Source organism: Alnus glutinosa, chromosome 9 (genome assembly GCF_958979055.1).
Source record: "Alnus glutinosa chromosome 9, dhAlnGlut1.1, whole genome shotgun sequence".
Classification (NCBI taxonomy): Eukaryota; Viridiplantae; Streptophyta; class Magnoliopsida; order Fagales; family Betulaceae; genus Alnus; species Alnus glutinosa.
This window is the reverse complement of record NC_084894.1, coordinates 14,693,570-14,703,355: the sequence shown is the minus strand read 5'-3', so window position 1 is coordinate 14,703,355 and position 9,786 is coordinate 14,693,570. Positions and strand designations below refer to the sequence as shown.

General features: G+C 36.1%; 1 long non-coding RNA gene across 3 annotated transcripts; it reads left to right on the top strand.

Annotated features, from left to right (window-relative positions):
* Positions 1-792: 792 nt before the first annotated feature.
* On the top strand, positions 793-6,113 carry LOC133878259 (uncharacterized). Of its 3 annotated transcripts, none has more exons than XR_009901864.1 (4): positions 793-1,774; positions 1,985-2,142; positions 2,281-2,363; positions 5,668-6,113. It is a non-coding gene; the product is annotated as an uncharacterized LOC133878259 (long non-coding RNA). The 3 variants fall into 3 exon arrangements; XR_009901862.1 differs by having other exon boundaries at positions 5,591-6,113; XR_009901863.1 differs by lacking the exon at positions 5,668-6,113 and adding an exon at positions 3,210-4,219.
* Positions 6,114-9,786: the final 3,673 nt, after the last annotated feature.

Sequence of the window (9,786 nt, the reverse complement as noted above, 5' to 3'; positions counted from 1 at the left end):
GGGGAAGCAAAGGGCAGCAGATGGGTGTGAGGTGTGAGCAGCGGGATGGAGTGATCTAGATTCTAGGGTTAGCAAATGATGTGGTTCGGGGAATAAGTCGACTACATAGAGTACCAAAACGGCGTTGTTTTACTCGTTATCAAAATAACGTCGTTTTGATAACGAGTAAAACGATGTTGTTTTGGTACTCTAGTTGGGTCAAGTCGATAATCGACGAAAATCAAATTTTCACCGATTACGGACCGACTATTATTTCAAGAAATAAATTTATTCCGATTTTTGAATTTTTAAATATACGGTAAGTGGTAGGCGGTCGAAGGCAGTTCGGTGGCGGTCAGTGGGTTTTCGCTAATCAAATAATTTGCCCACCCTTAGCTAAATTTTTTCTTAATTATACTATTCGAGATGATGCTCATTCATGATTTAATTCGATTACTATAAATTTTGATATTCTTCTCCTCTTGGACATAATGAACTTTGTTGATCGGGATTTAGAGTTTAGTAGGATGAGATTTTGTAGCATTTGAAAAAATAAATATTAAAGGAAAAACAAACATATTGAAGAAAACAAAGGAAAAGAAAAGGAAATTGAAAGTTTGGGAAGCCGATGATGAGAGCATAACAGGATGCCCTTAGCTCATTGCCCCCACCACCCAAAGTAAGACTAGGGTTTTGGAAAGATCGTGATGTGTAACTGCGCCAATATTGGGGCAGTACTGCACAGCTAAGCATCAACCAATCAAAATATAAAGATAGTAAAAACATAAGACAGCCAATCAAAACTTCCCTTCAGCCATGTTTATATGTCTCTCTCCAACAGTAACTCCCTCCATTGTTTCCATCCTTGTCAGCTTTTTCTCTCTCTCTCTCTCTCTCTCTCTCTCTCACTCTCACTCAGGTCTTGAGGTCTTCACCATGGACTTAGATCTCAGTCGTGTCATATGCTGGTTTTGCTCCACGGTTTCTCGCTTATTGGTTTTCTCCCCAATCTCTTATATTTTGTTTTCTTTTATCTCAGTTTTGTTTGTTGATCTGCCTTTTTGTAGCTAATCGCCAGAATCTGGATACGAGAGTTACAATACCAACTGGGGCTTTCTTCCCTGTGCCGGAATCCAACTCGATCGGCCACTCTTTTAAAACCGTTTTATTCGCCGGAATCTAATTGGAGAAATCCGAGCCCACATATCAAAAGTTATTAATTTTTTTAGAAAGTATTGGTCTATCAGCTGTTCTTTATTGGGTTCAAAAAATTATGAATAGGGTTTTGTTTTGTTCAAATAGGTCCTTATTCGAAAATTGAAAGTTTTGTCCGATGGTCGAGTTGGACATGGTAGATTCTTCTCGGTGTACCCCTCACGTATTCACTTTATGTTCCAACCACTGGTAACCAGCCACGTCATGTTTTGCTCGTGGCCTTGGGCTAAGTTGTACATGAGAGCTCGCAATTTTTTCTTTATTTCATGCTTGGGTTTCGCTTTTCTTAAGGATCTGAGGGTCTTTCTAAGGAAATGTTGGGAGTTATAGCTTCTTCTTTCTTCCACAATATTCAATTAATTAGGCTGTGTGCATGGATAATAGATTGACAGTCAGTTGTTTGCGGGTGTGGCATCATCAAGATTCACATGCAAATGCACGGTGAGTGATGCAAAATCTCTCTTCCAAAGTTCTTTGAAAGTGAGAATCTTGATGATGCTGCATCGGCAATAAAACGACTATACAAAAAGGGATTCCCCACGACAACTCAACGCTGCCGCTTTTGCAGTTGAACCACCAGGTGATCCTTTCTTAATTTCTTACTACTTTCTGTTGTTGTCTGTTGCTGTCAGGTCGGATTTCTTTCTATTTTCTGGGAATTTCTTTTTTTTTTTACTAAAGAAATCTATCCATTGGGATTTAGTACTGTCTCTGTGACAGCTCTTCTTTGCACTGCGTAGAAGAATAAAATCCTATAGGCTATTCAAGGACCTGTGCTGAACTTATGCAGATCTGTGAATATTCCTTCTGATCAAAATTTGCTAGGATGGAAATGGCATCTTTCAGGAACTTCTTTCTGGAGATGGGGATAAGACTATGTCTATAGCTTGAAAGAGAGAATCTTTTGATGATGCTGCATGAGCTAGGATATATATATATTCTCCAAAGGTAATTTTTTCCTTAACTAATTATGGTTTCCTTTGGTGGGTGATTTGGTTTTAGATCCATCCATGGATTCTTCAGATTCTTGAATATCAGTATTTCATTGACATGAACGTTATGTGGCTTTTCATGGCCCATATGCAGGAAAGGCAAGGGAACATTTACTATTCTCATGAGTTTTCTGAGAATGGATTGGAAAACTTGAGCAGAAGCTGATGAGAAGAAAGGTGAGCAAAAATAAAGCTTTTATGTTTGTTTCTTTTATGGGGTTTGATGATCCCAGCTCAATAACTTACTCGATCATGAAGTACTTTTGGTGTTTCCTTCCGGCTATGATTCAAAATATATATTGATTATTTTATGGACATTCTTCCAAGTTGTTTTTTGTCTTTGGAATTAATTAGATCATTGAAAATTGGAACTAGTTTGGATAGACAAAATCATTGTGAGAACATTTAATTTGTCCCTGCCGGTGTTGTCTTTCGCTTCAACATTAATCACCTATTACTCTTCTTGGTGGACCAACCTTAAAGGGACATCTTGCAACTTGGACGACCCATTGCCATGTACTCTAGCAGAGATGTTCAGTCTACCTGGCTATTTACCAATGCTTCAATATTAGTACCCAAAAAGTTTCTCAAAGATGTCTTTATTTCCTCTTCATTCATGATAGTTGTTTTTCTTTTTTAGAAGTAATTTGAATATCATTAATTAAGTGTGAAGGGCCGCAACTCTAGTACATTCGAGAATATAAAAGAGAATTTCCAATTTAAACAAAAATAAAAAATAAAAAAAAACTTGAAAAATTTGCAAAACTAGAAATTAAAAAACAAACTGTGATGTGCAGATATCATTTCTAGATTATGGAGATCTGTGTGCCTCTGTCACTGTCCAAGCCCTGGTTCACTTGTTATGGAGCTTCAGTATGTTAATATGCCCGTGCCTTTCTTAATTTATTAGTTGACTCTAAACAAGCTAGGCAATGAAATATATATATTAGCTAGGCCCACTGAATTCAAACTGTTACCCATGAAATATTTAGCCGCATTTACGAAATGTGTTCTGTTGATCAGGCCGGTGTCTCTTAAGCAAGACTTATAGCAGCGGAATCAAATTGATAATCAATATGGGTATCACGGTTTCTTCTTCTGGTGTTAGCTAAAATTCGATGATTGGTTTTTGCTATTTTGCTCAGTGACTCACAAGGATTATTAGACCAGGAAAAATCAGTGTACATTAATCTTCCACACACACACACACATATATATATATATAGCATTGGCAGGGCTCTCTCTCTCTCTCTCTCTTGCATGTAAAACATTTTAGGGTTTCGGCTTTCATAGTGGGTGACAAGTTACTCGTGGTTTTTGAATTTTACAGTTCTTAATTATTAACTCCAGGTAGGAGATTATTCATATTGTTCTTGTATTGTTTGGACACTTACCGCTAACTCTAGCATTGTGTAGAAGCTCATGAGAATTGAATTTACTTATGCATGTGAGAAACTTGTGCTTTATTTGAAAGAACCTCACACTATCTGGAAGATGCAATCTACTTCTTGTGCCACTCAAAGTTCTATATATATATATATATATGAATTCTTCATAGTTTATAAGAAGAATATACAAGCCATTTAAAGGTAAAACTGTCATTCAGATGTATCTGAATCAAATTAACAGCACTTTGTTTAATATTTCATGTATAAAAATAGTGGATTTCAAGGAAAAAATTACTATTTTAATTAACATATCACTAATAGGCAGTCCCCAAATGAACATTTTTTCTGATTGTACTAGTGTAAATCATGAACAGCGAAAAGGATAGTGGATAAGATTGTATTATATTATGCAAAATGTGCACCTTCCTACATGCACATGAATGCTAGTATATATCGAGAAAGTCTACATGCCCAAAACCATCATGCATGCATGTACTGTCATTAACAAAAATATTTGAATCAAATAATAAAAATAAATATGAATATTCTGTTGAACTTGACTCCTAGCTTGGAAGGAATAAATAATTAACTACATTATTTTTTTTAAAAAAAATAAAAAATAAAAAGCCCTCATTAGGTTCAGCACATAACATTATGGATAACCATCAATCCTTAATCTTTTAATGCTTATAGCTTTTCCTTTTCTATTTGCAATTAAAAGTATGCTATTCTCTAGAATTTATGGTTTTTCCCCCAATCTGAAGCTATTCTTTTGTGAATTGTACTAGTCATTAATTTATAGTAGTATATATATTATGTAGATGAAAAATATTATTTGCGCAATTTTTGCGCATACCTCTTTCATCTGTATGATTGATTATTGTAAATTATAACTAATTGTTAATCATAGAAACAAAAGGCCAGTGTGCACATAAGGCATGCAAATAATACTATCGTAGTTAATAGTCGGCGAAGTAATTAAGTTCTTTCATTCGTTTCTAGGCTATTGGGCCACAATTCAGAAACCTAGAGGATTGCTTCTTTGTCCAACTCTGCAATCAACTAGTTCCAAACCAATGTCCTTAAGTCCGTGGTCCTACATCTACTATATATCTTTTTCTTTTTTCATTTTTCTTTTTTTGTGAGTGAACATTTACACTATCTTGTTGCTATCATCCATTCTCTGACGTACTTCACTGATTATATATAGCATAGAGCCCAATTTTGTTGTTGCTGTTCTTTGAATGCTTAAAAATAGTACCATAATAATCGAAATCAAGATGCTTTAAGGCAAGGTATATATAGGATGAAAAAGTAAAATATATTTTACTCACCGGCCGGAAGTACGTATGAGATGAGTTTAATTGTTTTCCAAACTTTGAAGAATGTGCTTGTTAAGCGAAACAGAAGATATATGAGATGATCAGTAATAGCACTTTTGGTAGCTTCATCTGATTTAATATATATGTTATATATAACCGGCCGTCCTTCCTCTTTTAATTCTTCCTAGTCTCCCTCTTTGAAAAGCTAAGCACTCGTACTGTACGCAGTGTTAAGGAAGGAAGTGCATTTAATGTCTTAAAAATACCATTTTACTTCATTCTGAATACAATTAATATTGTACTGGTGTAGCCTCTGCATGTATGTGGTATAACCAAAAGATTAATTACCTTGTTTTTTCGCCTCGATCCCCAACTATTTATACGCTAATTCAGTTAAGGATACGTACGTACCTTGTTTACAATCTATACTGGGTTCTCAATATTTTTCTTATTATCAATTATATGACAATACGTCCCTTTAGATTCTGAGCTCAAAGAAAATTGTAGCTAGCTAGCTGAAGATGAAAAGAAAATGCATGCAGTTAATAATGTTCTTCATGAAGCTCGTAGTCGTAGATGATCATGTCAGCTAGCTATACGAATACAAATTATGATTTGAAATGTAAAAATCTTTACGTACGTACGTGTATATGGTGAGCATTTAATTGAATTACTGTATTCTCAACAAAAACAGTTAGCCACGTGCGTGCTTCTTCCTCGGACATCTGAGATTAATCAGAATGCCAAATTATTTGCAAATTCATTTTCCAGGCCGAAACCATTTAATGGGTGTGTTTTTGGGAGGGTCCCAAAAGCAGTACTGGTCCCCCGTTCTCGATCGTACTCTGTGGTCCCACTCCCATGGCGCCACTGGGTGGGTGTACATGTGGCAGACATGCAGAGTAGGACCATCTTGGGCTGCCGTTGCATGCAGCAGATCTTTTATGGGACAACAAAATCCGACCGACTTACAGAATGCAGGGTGCCAGAAATTGTGTATCGCCCCCGCTTTTTGTAAAAAGAGCATAAGTCATTTTCATGTGAGAATATGATGTCATTAGAGTTGGTATTGGAAGCAGAATATATATTTTTTTTAACGGTTAAATATTTTTTTTTGCTCCATATAGCTTAAAATCTTTATTTTTTGTTCGAAGGTTTTATTTTTTGTCATAAGTGGGACCTTGTGTTATGGAAAAAATCAGAGATGGTACCTCTGACCATATTTCCTTCTAAAACTGACAGATTTTCACGTCAGCGAAACGTTGCTCAATTAAAATTGCGACATGTGGCTGTTATATTTTTTTTATTTTTTTTTATTTTTATTTTTTTTAATTTTGACTTACTTTTTTTTTAAAAAAAAAATAATAATAAATAAAATATAAGGGTGGCTCAACCGCCCCCAATGCCAATGTTGGGGGTGGCCAAAACCACCCCCATTTGGCTTTGGGGTGGCTCAGCCACCCCCATTCGGCCTAGGGGTGGTTCGGCCACCCCTAAGGGCCAAAGTGAAAATTTTTTTTTTTAAAAAAAAAAAAAAAAAAAGAAGAAGAAGGAGGAGAAGAAGAAGAAGAAAAAAATGTTTTGGACCTTGGGGGTGGCTCAAGCCAAATGAAGGTGGTTTCGGCCACTCCCATTGTAACGCCCCACCTTTTACTAAAAGGCGTAAGTGAAAATTTCGATTTTGCACGTGAAATTACGACGTCATAAGAGTTTTGATTTGACAACGGAATATACTTTTTACTTAAAGACTTGGAAATCATAACATAACACAATGAGCTGATTGAAATACCTCTAGATATTTATTATAAGCTATTTAATTTCCTTTACACTATTTATAATGAAACATGTATAGCATATGACACGAAAGCATACATGAAAAGTTTACTAAATACAAATAAATCTCTAAACATGTTACATATAAAATAATTCAAACATTGATAATTATAAAGCAATAAAACCTAGTTACATTAGCTTTAAATCTCTTAAGCTAGCATATTATCCCATCCATTATCTTTTGAACTTGGAACAATGAATATGTAATGGTGGATGTGTGAGTCAGCTTATTCAACAATATTTTGCTTATTCAATAATATGATGCTTACTAATTTATTTAAATGAATATAATACAATGATATGATGACAGTTTTATATGCAGAGTATTAATTAGTTCTGTTTGATTCTTTCACTCCGTTCGTTTTGAGCCGTTACTCAATTAGCAGTTATCCTCAGAGCCGTTCCTCTTACACCATTTTTTATTAGCATTTTTGTACTAGTAGAGTACGTTCCATGTCCCTCTCCTAGTACTTTGAGAGTCATTCCTCCCAATATTAATTATTATTGTTCTCAGTTCAGGCAAACATTTTCATCCTAAACCTTTGGGATCCGTTCAACCCAATATTAATAAATTCATTATTTAACATTATGTAATATTAAATGAACTATAAACATGATATTATAAAAACAATATCCTTAGTAAGTATTTTATACTTACAGCCCTTTTGTACAGTTCTCATAGCTTACCATCTGCATCAAATACACATATATGTGCATAGAATATCAACATCATTACTTTTAGAAATTCATGCCTAAACATGAACCTTAATCACACAAAAATTTATTTTCCACAAATTACAAAACTCACAATATTCAACCATTTTTCCATAAAACACCAAAATTCAGTTCTTTTCAAAAATACCAATTTTAACATCGCACTTCCATTTTTGATTTATACCATAAAATCAATACTTAACCAATTTAAAAGCTATCACAATAATACCCAATTTCCAGAACAATACATTACATATTTAAACTCAGAAAAATATACTTAATCAACCGAACCATAAAAAAACATGTTTTATTACTTTTGAAAATAACCTTAATTCCGGAGCTTCACAACTAATCCAGGAAATTAAAAATCAAATCATTAGAGCATGAATACATAGTATGAATACCACAAATCAATTAACCCAGTAATCCAAAGAACAGTAATCAGCCGTAAATTAGTAAACGAAATCACCAAAACACTTTATATCTCAATAACCCCAAGGATTTATACATAGCCGATCAAAATGCTACAACCCAACTCAGTCAACACTAGTAAATTTGTAGAATGTTTATATCTAATCAAAACCTATTATCAACTAAGCTTTTTAATCTCAATATTAATATCAATTAATGCAATTAATCACAACAGACACCCAAAGCATAGGATCCGGCCAAACTTACTAAAATCATGTTTAATTTATTTGAAAACCCGACCTTAATTCTAAAACATCACAAGTAGATTGGAACACCCAAATTCGGTCAAAATCAATGCATCGACAGAATACAACCAAACTCCAGATTTAAGACCAATCAACTAAGATCAACACTCTGTTGTAGATCAAGTGGTTAGGAATTATTAACAACTCAAATCAGTCAATACATAGTCAAATACCACATAATCTCACTCGGCCGAAAACCCACAATCGCGGCTCAGCCGTATCACACACACACACACATTGTCGGCCGATCATCAAAATAGGAGGAACCAATTTTCATCACAAAAACCATTCGGCCAAGCACCACCACACACAGCCGATCAAAAACTCAAAACACCCAATATCAAAACCAAGAAATACTCTCAAACAGGGAAGAATAACCAAAACACCATAAACCCAAAATACCCAATCAATCACAAATCAATAATAATAAACTAACAAATTAAACTAAGTCATAGGGTTATTCTCCTTAAGGATCCAGAATGATCTCGAAAGGTGTACCCCAGCTAGGGGGCCGAATGATGGGTGTGGACGTCAGAATTGCCTTCAAGGCCCCAAATGCCTTCTTGCAATCTTCATCAAAAATAAAAGGGGCCTCCTTCACCAATACTTTGCACAAGGGCCTGGCGATCTTGCTGAAGTCCTGGATGAATCGCCGATAAAATCCTGCATGGCCAAGAAAAGAGCGAACCTCTTTCACCGTTCAAGGGGGGGAAGGTTGGATATCAAATCTACCTTCGCCTTGTCTACTCGATCCCCCGACGAGAGATGACATGCCCGAGCACAATTCCTTGTTGTACCATAAATGACACTTCTCCCAATTGAGTACTAGGTTCTTCTCTTTACTCCTCACCAAGACTAACGTGAGGTGGTGCAAACACTCCTCAAAATATGACCCAAAAATCGAGAAGTCGTCCATAAATATCTCCAGGAAACGCTCCACCATGTCATAAAAGATGCTGATCATGCACCTCTGAAAAGTAGCGGGTGCATTACATAACCCAAAGGGCATGCGTCGGTAGGCGAACATCCCGAACGGACAAGTAAAGGTCATCTTCTCTTGGTCTTCAGGGTCCACAGGGACCTGGTTATATCCATAATAACCATCCAAAAAGTAGTAATACTTGTGCCCGGCCAACCGCTCCACAATTTGATCAATGAACGGAAGAGGAAAGTGATCTTTCCTGGTGGCAGTGTTCAGCTTGCGGTAGTCGATGCAGACTCTCCATCCAGACTGTACTCGAGTTGGTACCAACTCGCCTTCCTTGTTCTACACGACCGTTACTCCAGATCGCTTGGGCACGAGATGAATAGGGCTCACCCATTTGCTGTTAGAGATTGGGTAGATGATTCCTATATCTAATAACTTGATTACTTCTCCTCTGACGACTTCCTGCATGGTCGGGTTGAGCCTTCTCTGTGGCTCCCTCGATGGTTTGGTGTCTTCCTCCAAATGTATCTTGTGCATAACCACCGAGGGGCTGATTCCCTTAATATCTTCTATGGTCCAGCCTATAGCTTCCTTATGCTCTCTCAAAACGTCTAACAATTTCTCCTCCTAAGCAGCATGTAGATCCGAAGCTATGATTACAGGCAAAGTCTCGGCTGGACCTAGGAACTTATACTTAAG